Genomic DNA, 14,359 nt, shown 5'->3' with positions numbered 1-14,359 from the left:
TAATGAGTGAGAAAAAGCAAACAAATATTTTGCATTTCTTTAGTAATACCAAACATAATACAACTAATGATAATAGTAACAATAGTAATACTTCACTTAACCGTGAGCTGATCAATGAATCAGAGCCTCCACAGTCCTTGTCAGCACCATTAGGAGGATCATTACTTTACAAATGTATTTATCTTTTAAAAAAACACATATCAATGGTAAGCGGGATTTAAAATTATGAATTTAGTGGTCCGTAAGGTCTGAAAGGTTGGCTGATCTTAGATCTATCACTTAGGGAATCTGTCAGTTAAGGTCTGCCATTGGGGACCAGTCACTAAGGAGTCTGTCACTATAGTTATTTTAGAATGTTTCCTTTTTATACTTTAGGTAATTTGCTATTTTATGAATATATTTTTTTGTTATGGCACCATAGCTTCGGTCTATAACTATTAGGTCCTTTTTTCAGATCCAAAACACTAAGAGTGCAATGAACTGGAAAAGCTTGGGGACCCCTGATTTCATTAAAATTCATCATAAACTGCAGCACTACTAGGTCCAACCCAATTGTGGCCAATTTCGATTCAAAGACAGTCCGAATATTTCCCTGAAATTACACTAAATCAAAACTTTTTAAAGCCAGGAGTTCCTCTTTAGCTATCCTGCTTGTTCTTTCATCCAACACCTGGATCAGTTCCAAGCCATGTGGTTACTGTATGTGAGTCCCCGGACTTTCAGACTGTCTGCGTTCGCTGTGTTCAGTTTCACTTCCTCTCCAATAAGTGATGTTTTCAATCGTTGCTTCCAGTAACTACAGAGGAGGATGTCATTTAAAGCTGATTAAATGGCGGAACATCAGTTGCACAGGCATAAAGCATCTTGGATACTGAATAAACAAATATGTTTCAGCTCTGGGAACCTAACAAAGACCATGTTTTCCACATTTGTAGGACAGGATTATACAGTGTATAGATTCAATAAAATATAATTCTCTGTTTTTGCTGTACGGTAATGATCTACAATGATAATTGAGTTTAAAAATGTTTACTCTACATGCTGGCATGTATGCCAAAGGAGAGCGAGAATTATTTCTAGATGCAAAAATGGATGGACCAATGTTTTTCAGTCATATTTACCAGTGTTAGGGCGATTTTAGACCGGTAGTGAATCGCTGTGTTGTGTCACGGGTTTAACTCCTATTCAAGTGAAATGGGGCAGTTGGGAACTAATTTTTGCATTCAGCCGTTCCAAAAAGTGATTGGTTCATGTAGTTGCTTTTGGAGGAACCTCAATGAATTCACAACAGCAGCCTCCACCAAGTGCAATGCATTACCTTCAGTGCAGTTTGCCACTTCCAGGCACACAACAGCAGTTTGCTATATGCCCAAAAGCGATCAACAGTGTAGTTTTCCACTGTAGATTTAAAAGGGGCCATAAAGTGGCCCAAACTCAAAAAAAAAAAAAAAAAAAAACACCAAGAAGTACAGATAACTGACAAAATCAGAAATGCAAAAAGTAAAGCCCTGGCTCCTGCTGGCATTTTGATTTAGCTTTACACTGTACGGCACATGCCTTGTATGGTGTGCTGCTCTCAAAGACTGGAAAAGATAGACTATCATGGAAGAACCTGAATAATCCAGCAAAGCTGGAATGGATTTGGTCCAGAAAACATTTTAGGAAATCTATTTCAGGTTTGATGGATCACCTTGGTTCTCCCATGATAGTCCATCTTCTCCAGTCTTGGAGAACTTTTATAAACCAGGTCAATTGTTTGATTCAGTGACTTTTTGAGTCTGTTATGACTGTGGTTACCTAAACCACTCTGCTGAGCTCATTGGAATCTATAGTTGGAATGTAAAGGAGATCAGAGAAGCTGTCAATGAGCCTGATCTCCAGTACTAGAGAAGACACTGTGTCATGGGAGAGCGTGGATGATCCAGCAAACCTGAAATGGATCTGGTTCATGATTGAAAACATTTGTCAACTAATAGTAAATGAGTTTGAGGAAATCCATTTCAGGATTGCTGGATCACCCAGGTTCTCCCATGATAGTCTATCTTCTGAAGTCTTGGAGAACATTAATAAATCGGGCCTAATGTGTCCTTTACAAAAATAAATAAAGTATGTACAAAAAACTGTTGATCCTGCAAAAAATCCAATGGTTCCTATCATCATAGTGATCTAACTATGCTGCCTTTGCTGCAGCGTTTTTAGACCTGTCTAGTTATCTTTTAAACTACAGAGTCCCTTTCTTTTCTTATCTCCTGGACATAAAGTGGAAGTTTATCTAGTTCACTTTAAGGGGGACTTTTAAAGCCAGTACCATCAGTATATTACAAAAATAACAACATTTTAATAATAATAAACATTAAAAACAAACATCATTTCAAACACATAAAACACAATAAAATTGTGGGTGTATATAATGACCTCTCCTTACAGAATACCCCTAAAGGGTTTAAATTCCGAATTACTTCTCGACGCTTTGGGCTGTATGTTCGTATATCTGTTTTAAGGACATGAAACTTAGGATCACTGTGATTTATATTGAAAATTGAAAGAGATTATTCACTAATTAGCTAAACGGGATTTGAATATACCATTGCCGCCATAACCACCTCCTTCCTTGCAGCAATTTTAAAAGAAGGGCTGCTGGAAGTACAAACATCAGACTTCTCCTCATCTTTCTCCTGAAGAAGCGGATTTTTTTCCGCGAAACGCGTCGAGAAGTAATTCAGAGTTTAAACCTTTTGGGGGGTATTCTGTAAGGAGAGGTCATTATATACACCCATAATGTTTTATGTATTTGAAATGATGTTTGTCTTTAATGTTTATTATTAATAAAATGTTGTTATTTTTATAATATACTGATGGTATTGGCTTTAAAAGTCCCGCTTAAAATTGATGTCTTTCATTGCATATCTTTTCCCATGAATGTTAGGCACGTGGCTTGTTTAAGATAAATAAATCTATATAGATGGATGTTTCTTTAAATATAGTTCACTTTAAGCCTAGTTCCTATTGTGAATATCTGTCCAGCAAAGCTTACCTTAATGGCCACTTTGAGAACTACTGAAATTAATTCCAAAATCCAAAACTCAAAATACAGTATATAACCAATAAAAGAAAACTACAATCCCTAATACTAAAAAATGACATGGCGTGCAGAAAGGTATAATAAGATTTGTAGTTCTAAAATCACCGGGGGCCATCAAAAAGCAATTTGCAGCTGTAATCGATGTATTTAGTGTGACACCGGTAATAGCTAATGGTAAGACGTGTTACTAATGAGAACAATCAGTCCGACAACACGTTAGAACTACCAGCGAATGAGACTTATGACTCCATACTCATGTTACACCATCCTTGGCCCGTTTTAAATGATATCTAACATGTTATTATTTTAGTCGTGTGTGTCTAAGGCAGACATTAGGTCAGAAAAAGAATTGTACATAATTAGTATGTATACATACATTCTGAACAAATGTGGCAGTTACAGAAAGATTGCTCTCCAAGTGAAAGCAGGATATTGTTTTAAAATGAGTCTGAAATCCACCGTGCTTACATTTCCAGCACTTGCAAATGCAGTAAATGGAGTGCAAGAGGAGAAACCAAAGAGCAACACAGTATACAGCATACTGCGGCATAATAAATGGCACCAATACAGGTAGTCCCCGGGTTACATACAAGGTAGGGACTGTGGGTTTGTTCTTAAGTTGAATTTGTATGTAAGTCGGAACAAGTACATTATTTTAATAATTGCAATTAGGACAGATGTTTGTCTCAACATAATATTAGGCAGTTACTGCACAAAATCCTCACTGTAAGCTAATCACAAACAAAGCAAAATAAAAAAATATTTATGGAGCCTATATATTCATTAAGTTCTGAAGCAAGCTGTGCTTTAATATGCAAAAAAAAAAAAACAACTGCAGAGTTTGTCTTGGCAATTAAAGAGTTACAAGAGGCTGCAGAAAGGGCTCACCTCCCTAAGATCACCCACAACCTCAGCTGTGTTTAGCAAAAGATTTCTTCTGCAAGTCATGGAAACAGTCCCCCTCCCCTCTTCAAGCCTCCATCCTGCACAGAACCAGTAGGAGGCGTCCATATGTCCGATGTCCTTAACCCGAGGACTACCTGTAATTGTCATATTCTTCTGTATTTTACGCAGTGCCAAATACCTATGCACTGCACAGTGCCACATCCATCTCTGCTTTCTTAATAAACATAGTGCCTTCTAAGTACAAAAATAAAGACATTTTTATAATATACAGTCCGATCATAGCTGTTGGGGGATATGTATATCCTATCAATATCCTAAAAACAGAGATTGTTCTAGAAAACATTAAATGTGATGCTAATCCTCCATGACTCAACTAACTAAATTCCAATAAATGTTAAGGGCACAACAATGATATCTTTTATGCAGGGGTGTAGTCATAAAAAAAGAAGAGGGGGCACGATGATATTGAAGGCTATCAGTGGCGAACGCGCAGAGAGCCTACACAGGGGTCCCAAAAAAAAGTGAGGGCGCGGCGTGCCCGTACGTGTGTGCCCCACTACACCCCTGCTTTTATGCAGCAAATCGGGCAGGCTCCATAGGATTTGCAGCAGCAAAGTACATTTGTGAAAAGCTTGCAGTAACTAACCAATTTCAGTAAATGAGCGGAGCCTGGACAACTGTGCATGTATGAAAGATCATTTCTCTCCTCTAGATTTTTAAAATTGATTTGCTAATAATCTGTTCTACTTACATGCAGAAAATGTGTAGTAAACAGAAACCTTTGCTCCATATACAGCAAGCAAAGAGTATGAAAAGCCTAAACATAATTGTTCTGGTGCTATTGATCAGTACTGAAACCCAGGAACACATTGCCAAGAACAAAGCTTCAGAACTTGGAATGGTCCTTGAAAACCTGGGATGTTCTCAGGCCCCGGCTGTCACCTTTGCATTACCTGTACCTATGTGCGTTCATCTGTCAGCCTGCATTAGTCTGTATTATCCTATACTATTAGAGCCTGCATGGGCACATTATACCAGCTTGCTAGCTGCAATGATTTATGAGGAACAGATGTGACACATAAAAGTGAAATGTAAATGTAATGTATTGTCGGTCATGTTTCTTAATGTTTCCCACATGTTTCTGTGCAGCCGACAGAGAGAGAGGACTTTCTGCTTGCTTACAGAGGCTCCATGGTTTTACTTTATGCTTTATGTTCGGATAAAGAGACAGTAATTTATGTATATGGTGTTGACTTATAATAAAGACTGGACTAATGCAAAGAATACATTTCATAGGGAAACTCTCCTTGAATCGGCAATAAATGGCCATGGTGGGCTCATACCCTGATTGGCCCCTCTTTCTTCTTTCACTGTTTCTCCACATCATTTTACTCTCTGACATTTTCTCCATCTCTTCTTTCCCTTTTTTTTAAGGAAAAACTGGACATCTATTTTACTAATTTGGCTAATATGGATTTAAGATGAACCTTTAAAACCTTTATAAATCCCCTTTGTTACATTTCTGACATGTCACAGTATAGCATAACATTATTAGCCGTACCTGTTATCATTAAAAAGCCGACCCTAAGCTCCGAGTATTGTGAATTGTACTATAATGAAATGATACCATCATGCTGCAGGCAGGAGGTAGCATTTCTAAGGCTATGTTCACATTTGCGGTGAGGTTGCGGTGTATTTACCGCTTATGCATGGCAGGATTTTACTACTTTTTGGAGATGCTACATGTAGCTTCTTCTGGGGGCAGCTCCATAGAGAATGAATAGGGGCAGCAGTGAGTGGTACCAATACTGCTTACTACCAGCTGTCAAATGTGTGTTTTTTTTAAGAACCAGCACTGCTGTGCACATGACCGAGTTGATGGCAAGGTGCCAGCCACAGGGAGCCATGGGGACCTTTCAATGCTGAATCAGGTTTAAACCTACCCTAAGTCTCCTTTTCCCCAGAGATTGCATTACAACTTTGACTATGTTAAATGATGAGTGGGTGACTTATCTGTGTCATTTAGTGAACACAGCCAAGTACTGTAAAGGAACTAGATTTTGCATGATTGTCTTCTGTAAGCCAGAACCTCATTCCAGGAGTACTGACCCAGGATGATGGCTTAAAGCGTACCTAAACTAAAAAGGGTAGACAACCCTTTTTATGTAAAGTAAAAATTCTATTTGTTTTATAAGTGCAACACCTAGGCGATCGAGAATGAATGAGAGCGTAAAGCCTCTTGGGACATCATGCATCCCGGGAGGCTCTTGGGTGCTCCTTCTGCGCATGCCCGAGCATCTCAGGCATGCGCAGAGGAAGCCTATTCGTTAGAAGAGAAAACTTTGCCGATTTCACGCATGTGCAGTGAGATCGGCAAGTTTTTTTTCTATCCTACGTCACCTGATCTCACGGCTGGGTTGGGGGATGTAAGAAGAAGAACTAGGAAAAACAGGCAAAGATGGTGGCCCCCGGCACGCCCGCTCAGAGACGGATCCTGGGATTACGCGGGACCCGTTGGAAGAGACCTCTGGATCGCGGGATTGAAGGTAAGTTGATTTTTTTTGGTTCCCAGCATTTTTCAGTTTACTTCCTCTTTAACAAAGATGGCTCTGTCCATCTGGAAGGAAAAGGCGATAACAACACTGATTATGATCACTGTAAAATCACCTAAAAGTTTTCTCTTGGACCTAGTTCTTTCTTTAGTTTTTGACCCAATAAAATGATCTGAAGACAATAGCCAAAGTGTGTTTGGCAGAAACTCCACATGGAAGTAAGGCAAACAAATACAACCATTGCTTTTATTTGGCTGGAGTGAGATGGTAAGTGCAAGATTACCACCACCCACAGGCAACCAGAATTTTCAAATAAAGTTTAATAATGGATGTACGTGATGGCACCCTGGGTTTGGCTATAAGGTGCCATAATATGCATTATGCCACACTTACCTGCCAAAGCACCCTTTCCAGGGCTGTGGGGCTTAATTGTTTCTCATTACCCTGTGGCTGCTACTCAGTCTTCTTCTGTTGTTGGAGTATTTGACTACCTTTACTGGTCGGTTTGGGATGATGCATGTATGCAATTGTTGACAGGCAGTCAGAAAGATCTTAAACTTTTTATTTAGTGAACTTTACCTTAAGAGTTTCTCTTATCACTGCAAGCACAGCAAGGAAATGTAGACAACACGTAGAGCAGCCTTTTTCAAACTTTTTAACATGGGGGTCTTCAGGGAGCCCCTCCTGTAAGTATTATATCAAGAGATCTCATTGTATTTTTATGGTGGTCTTTAGAACGAATACCTCCTACATGGTCATTGGGAGGAATGTCCCTCTTATAGATAACCAAAAAGATCATTGCTGTCAGTGTGTCACAGATCTAGGTCATCTGTGCCTCCTTCTGGTCCACCCTCCTTGCAGTCCCCTGCTGCCAGCACCAACTCTGCTTCTAGATCCACCTCTCTGCACTCTTCCTGGTCCAGGTCATTTGATTCTCTGGCAGCTGCTCCCTTGCCTCAGAGAACCAAGGTATTCTGCAGACGCTTTCCATCTGCTGGCAGGCATCTTAATAACACCTGGGACTATATCATCACCAGCACACCCTCTGCTGGTGGGATTGGTGTCTGCGGCTCATATGACCTACACCTATCACCTGACATCCCCTTTTTAAGGAAGTCACCTGGCAACAGGAAGTTGTCTGGACAAAGGAGTTCCTTGTGTTTCGACTCCCAGGTTTCTACTGCTCCAGTTCCCGCGTATTGTTCCAGTGTTATCCGGGTACCGACTCCGTCTTTTTTCCTGCTGACTCTTGTTTGCCCCCCTGCCCTGACCTTTGGCTCGTTTGACTGCTCTTTTGGATTTCCCTCTGTAACTTTGTTTTGGTTCCTTCTTGTTAGCAGTCACCTGCCTCTGCGGGCATGGGGGCCGAAGCCTTGCAGTAGCTGGCCGCACAACATCCTCACCTCTTGGCTCTGGAGAAAACCAAGCCACTGCTTAGACCCTGCACCTCGTGCACCTCTCCACCCACTGGATAGGTGACACAGTGGTACATGAGGGGCTCAAGGAACCCCTAGCAACCTCCGGAGAAACCCTAGTTGAGAAACACTGATCTAGAGGGATCTTGAGCCACTTTACTTAGGAATAACTTCCTGTTGCTTAAAATATATATTAGAACCGTAAAACAAAAATTGGGTTACAAATTTGCTAGCTGGAAATCTTCATTAGTACATTGTGAGATAGGACAGTGCATGGTGATGTCTCCAGTGAATGTCTACGTATTACATAAGGTGAACATTTGCAATGGATATAGAGAGAAATTTGTTAGAACAAATCAGATCTGGATCTTCCACAAGGTAGATATAGAGATGAACCTAAGCCCTGTTGCTTTTCCAGGAAGCCCAGTTTCAGCCCTCGTGATCCTGCAAGACTGGGGAAAGGGTCAAAGCTAGATATGCACCTGTTTATTCACAAGGAAGGATAGAAGTATTCCCCGGGTTACATACGAGATAGGGACTGTAGGTTTGTTCCTAAGTTGAATTTGTAGGTAAGTCAGAACAGGTACATTATTTTAGTAAATGCAATTAGGACAGATGTTTGTCTCAACATATTATTAGGCAGCGTGGTGTCAGTTACTGTATAAAATCCTCACTGTGATCTAATAACAAACAAAGCAAAAAAAAAACAAAAAACTTTATGGAGCCTATATATTAATTACCTTCTGGAGCAAGCTGTGCTTTAATGTGCAAAAAGAAACAACTGCAGAGTTTGGCTTGGTAATTAAAGAAGTACAAGATGTAACAGATCAGCTCAACTCTTAAGATCACCCACAACCTCAGCTGGGATTAGCAAAAGATTTCTTCTGCAAGTCATGCAAACCACCCCTCCCCCGAAATCAAGCCTCCGTCCTGCACAGGAGCGAGCAGGGAAGCCCCATTTTTATCTAGGAGGCGTCCGTATTTCGGATGTCCTTAACTCGGGACTACCTGTAGTTGGAATCTGATGGGAAGGGACCAAGCACAGAGTCATGCTGATTTAGTAAGAAAGAGTGTAAATCTGCTAATCTAAGGTAGTATTAGGTCCATTAGGATAACATTTATGTTAAGTTTCACATAACTAGCAGTGACTTTGACAATATTTTTTTTCAAAGTTTTCTTTGCTGGAATTTATGGTCAAGAAATGCACACATTAAACTCTATCAAAGGAATTGTATGACCATTCGGCTGACCCAAATGGGCCTCTTTGCCTGCATGTGATATCTGTACACTCCTACTCATCATTCATTATATCAGATTACCATTTACAGTGTCTCTGTATTACTCACATTCTCCGGCAGTGTGTGACTCACCAACAAGGATGTATAGTCACCATAACTAGAGAGCACAATTCATAGTATGCACTTCTAGTGCCAGTGTAAAATTTCTGGAAAGAATTACCTTCCCAGAAATATGTGTTCATGTACGACTCATGATTGCCAAATTAATTTAGGAACTTCGGCTAGTCCTATGAAAAGATTGGATCTCTCTGGATATCACAAATTGTAGGAGGTGACTCCATAACCCAGCATTGTAGGTTTGAAATCCCTGGGGATTCTTATCTAACATCTCACTAATGAAACCGCTTCAAGCAATATCCTTTCTTATACTGAAGTTTCTACATTTTTTTCCGGGGTCGGTAAAAAAATGTTATCTGCTTAGATTTGACACCATGGATGGCTGTTGTGTCTTACACCAAAAATGTGAGCGATGAGCTTGAAATCTGTGTATCCTGTAACCAGACCATTCATTTAACATTTGCCTATACAGCTGGTAATCAAAAATCCGACCATCGATAATCCAGATCCTTGCCATCATTTAACTTCTAGTGCCTGGGGATCGCGCACAGGAGGATTCCCACGGCTGCATTGCAGCTGCGGTACTCTTCCTGTAATGATTTCCTAGATCTTCCGATGGGTCAGCGAAATCGGTTCGCATAAATTTTCAGGACCCATCAGAGGTTCGAGGAAACTTTCGCGAGAATGTCAGAGGCATTCTCACTTATCCATGGCAGGGGGAGTATTTTTGAACCATGTCAGAAATGTAATCTATCTATCAATACATCAATTTATTATTTTTGTATATTTTCTTTTATATTGTCTTTGAGTATGGATGGTATTTGGATGGTAAGTAGTAAAATCATCTTGTACGTCCAATAATGTTACCTTATTTTTCCATTAGCAATGACAATCCTTACCAATCTCTATTGAAAGTAGGATGATAGTAAGACTTTACAAGAAAACATGAGAAATGCCACCTATCTACAGCAGACCCTAAATTGTACACATGCACCAGATAGCTAAATTTGGAGGTCATACATACTGATCTGTAAAGAAAACAAAACCTTTATGGGCTTCTGAACATTACTGCAAATAAAAATGTAATTAAATGTGCATATTCCGCCTTCCCATAGAAGTAGCTGATTTAGTTGAAGGAGTAAAACTGGAGCAATGTATTATCTGGCAGGAAAACAAACTTAATTAGCAATGAGGTAAATGTGGTTGACCAAAAAATGCAATAAAGTACAATTTTCAAACAATGGTGGAGTCATAACAAAGTCGCTCAGCTAAATCACTGCTGGCACCAAAGTTTCAATAGAGACAGCTGGCCTTGACACAAAGTATCCATATCATTCCAAGGAGAAGACAGTTATTATGTTCTTAAAGCAGATTTCGTCCAGCCAAAGTGACTTGGCAGACCGGTGCCGGATTTCACTTTCCCAGCCTGTACTGAATAACCTTTGCATGATCAGATGCAGTCATGGCGTCTGCGACATACACAAAATACCTTCAACTGAAAGAGGCTTCACCTAAGCCAAACTTGTCATGGAGGTGATAGGACCTTGTTGTGTAGATGTGACTAACACAGTATTTCTCCACCTTTTAACAATAGAGAACCCATGAAATAATGTTCAGGTCTTCAGGGAACCCCTTCAATAATTACTATATCCACATTTCACAGTTATGGTGGTGGGAAGAATTCCTCCTACATTGCTGGCCATTGGGAAGAATGTCACCCTTGGATTTGCCAAATAGATCATTGGTGTCACTGACCTGAGAGTCACAAATTGCTCATTCCTCAAGGAAGGTCTAGCAACCTTTTGAAGAACCCTGTTTGACAAACACTAGAATCTATGAAAATATATTTTTTCTGGAGGTGATTGGTCAGGGGATTCATATGGTGGACCTTGGTTTGGACCTTGGAATTTTAAATCCCCTGGTAAGTAGGTGTCTAAATCTTTGGGAGAGGGTGAGCCCCAACCTCTCCTCTATCCTCAATACTAGTACCTGGATAGGGTAGTGATCAGCATCTTATAAAACAGAAATGGCTGTTATTATATTATATGTTTTCTGTGCCCACAATTCAGTATGTACCGGTATATATGAACTCTACCTGACATATGTATGCTGTCCAGATAATATAAATAAAACTCAATGCCACTGTCTATTATATTGTCTTTGTCAGTTGCCCAAGACAATGGGTCCTTGAAATTACATGGATGGAGCTGTTGGAATTACATGGATGGAGCTGTTGGACAATCAGTCAGCTAGGATACTCACCAGTTTTAAGGTATGGGAAACCTGTGACCTTCCCTGGTACGGTGCTCTGACCTCGGAGCCAAACCATAGCCCCATGCACTGGTACATGTTCAGCATCACAGTTCTTTTGGGTTACCGACACAACTGATTTCGTGGGAAAGGTCTCTTCAAGCTGGCCGTTCATTTGATACAGTGTACTAATTCTCCAATACATTTAAAATTGTAGAAATTGACATACAATACTGGTTTCTATTGACCAAAAAGAAAGAGGATCCAATCTGTCTGATGAAACCTGATGGGAAAAACCCAATTGATTTCAAACAAATAACAATTTTTTTTACTATTACTGACATAATTTATCTAAAAATTGTTTTGAAACCATCAGCTATTTGCTCATGTTTGACAATTTTACAGTTGACTTTGTTCGGGTTTTCAGCTAAACTTGGCAATGCTAGATTGCTTAGTTTGTAGGTATTACTTGCCTTTTCTCAGTGCATGGCAAATGGCTAAAATTGACTGTAAACTGCTTTGTGTATGGCCATCTAGTAATAGTCATTCATATTCTACTGGACTTGGACTTGTAATGTTGAAGTAGTTCATGACCATCTAGTAATATTTAGATACATTGAAATGGACTGGTTCTTGTAATGTTGAAGCTTACCAAGCTACTTCATCAGTTTTACAAGTGTAGGAAACCCCCAGCATTTATATCCACATAGCACAAAATCCTTAATCTAATTGTGTATTTTATAAAGGCTTTGATATTTCCTACACTGGTAGAACTGATGAAGCAGCTTAGAGACCTGCAAAATGTCTTTAACATAATAGGTTAAATGGATTACTACCAGATACATAATGATCTGGATAATTGAGAGACATATGTGTACGGCCAGCTTTAGTGTATAGAATTATATGTGCATTGGAAATGTTATCAACTACTAGCATCGATTTCTGGGTGCTAAAAGTAAAGTTTTCAACAATTTAGGGTTAGTTGCTTTCATATTTGTGAATGACCAATGTGATTGAATTTCTTTTCCAGTTATATTCCAACATACATGTTACATCTGTTCACCTAAACAATCCTTAATTTTGTTAAGTTTTTTCCTTAAACATTGCTCACAAACCATTAACAAACCCCACAACAGTTACTTTCTAGCAAACAAGAATTTCCTACTCGGTTTCCCGAAAAGTGCAGATATTCAATGCAACGATTCACATGAAAACTGCATAAATATTTCACTTTTTTTCATCAAGGGTAAAACTGTGACCCCGGAGACAATTCATCTTGGCCTGGGACACACAAGTTTACAGAACTTGAGGAAATGGTTTACCATAGTTCAGCCCTGTAACTGATACTCTTGCTGCAGTGAAAGGTTAGAGAAAAGAATGGATAGGTTATTCTTTTCAACATGTGTTTGCAGTTGTGGAAGTTAAAAGATCTCCCGTAATTAGTTTGGACATACCGATGGCTGAGAGTTCTCCATTTTTCATCCCAATCATCCTTCTGTATTAATGTAAAGCATATCCCAGGCACTGCTCCCTGTAGAAGTCCTTGATAGGTTTACAGGTAATAGCCCCCTCGATAGGCATTTTTTGGGGGGTTCCTTTGAGGCCCTTGGTGTACTGGGATCATAAAATAAGAATGAAGAATTCAAAAGCTCCAGCCTTCCATGGGATTATCACTATGAGCTGTTCGTTTTCTGAAATCAGTCAACCTCTTGCAGGTTTTACATTTCACGTTGAAATAAACCGCAGAGTTTTAGTGTGACTTGAAATTAAATAAATTTATCACTTGATTATGTGTAATACAAATGGTGACAGTGCTAATGAGTGTTAAAAACATGTTACAGCTTTGAAATATAAAAGGACAGTCATTTAATGTTGAATGTTCTCACGAATGTGTTAAGCTACATGGAAAATCTAGTTTTGGCAAGTGATACTGTCTGGAAATATTTTCTTACGTCCCTTACCCAGTTCCCTTCACCATTTTTTGTCATGTCCTTCCTAGCTCTTTTCACCCCTTCTGCCCTTTCTTTTCCAGCCCCCTCTTTCCCAGCCGATTGCACCTATTTCCCTACCACTACCACCCAGTTCTCTCTACCTATTCTCCCCTTCCCTTCCCTGTCCTCTTTATGTTTTCTCTTCTTCCCCTCCCAGTTCTGTCCCCTTCTTTCCTCCCCTTTTCAATCCTCTCCACCCCTTCTCTTTTCCCCTATCCCAGTCCTATCCACTTCCTTCCTTTACCCTACCAGCCATCTCCACTCTTCTCCTCTTCTCAGTTCTCTTCACCTTTTCGCCCCTCCTCTGCCCAGTCCACTCCATCCTTTCTCCCCTCTGCTTCCCAGCCCTCTCCACCCAATCCCATCTCACCGTACCTCCCCTTCCCAAACCTGGCCAGTTTCCCCAACCCCTTCCTAGCCTTCCCCACCCCTTCCCCTTTTCCAGTTCTATTCACTTCCTTCCATTCCCTTTTCAGCCCTTTCCAACCCTTCTCCCCACCTCTTCCCAGTCCTCTTCATCTCTTCTCCACTCCTTCCCCCCTCCACTTCCCAGACTTCTCTACCCTTTTTTCCCTCCATTTCCAGTTCTCTTTATCCCTTCTCCCCTTTCCAGTCCTCACTGCCTCTTCTCACCACCCTTCCCAGTATTTTCCACCCCTTTGCCCTTTACCTCTCTTGCATCTCTCCTCTGCACCCCTTGTATTGCACCCCTATCCAATCTCTCCCGCTTTTCTTCTCTACTTACCCCTTTCCTATCCAACTCACCAGGCTCAGCCAATAACCTAAAAAACACTTGTGCATAGGCACG

General features: G+C 40.2%; 1 long non-coding RNA gene across 1 annotated transcript in view; it reads left to right on the top strand.

Annotated features, from left to right (window-relative positions):
- LOC140330525 (uncharacterized) overlaps positions 1-14,359 on the top strand; it is a 104,094-nt gene that overhangs the window by 70,431 nt on the left and 19,304 nt on the right. Inside the window, exon 2 of the long non-coding RNA XR_011920755.1 lies at positions 11,478-11,582. This is a non-coding gene — a long non-coding RNA (uncharacterized lncRNA). The remainder of the gene's footprint in view (positions 1-11,477; positions 11,583-14,359) is intronic.

The sequence above is a fragment of the Pyxicephalus adspersus genome, chromosome 5 (genome assembly GCF_032062135.1).
Source record: "Pyxicephalus adspersus chromosome 5, UCB_Pads_2.0, whole genome shotgun sequence".
Classification (NCBI taxonomy): Eukaryota; Metazoa; Chordata; class Amphibia; order Anura; family Pyxicephalidae; genus Pyxicephalus; species Pyxicephalus adspersus.
This window is presented reverse-complemented; position numbering and strand designations above follow the sequence as displayed.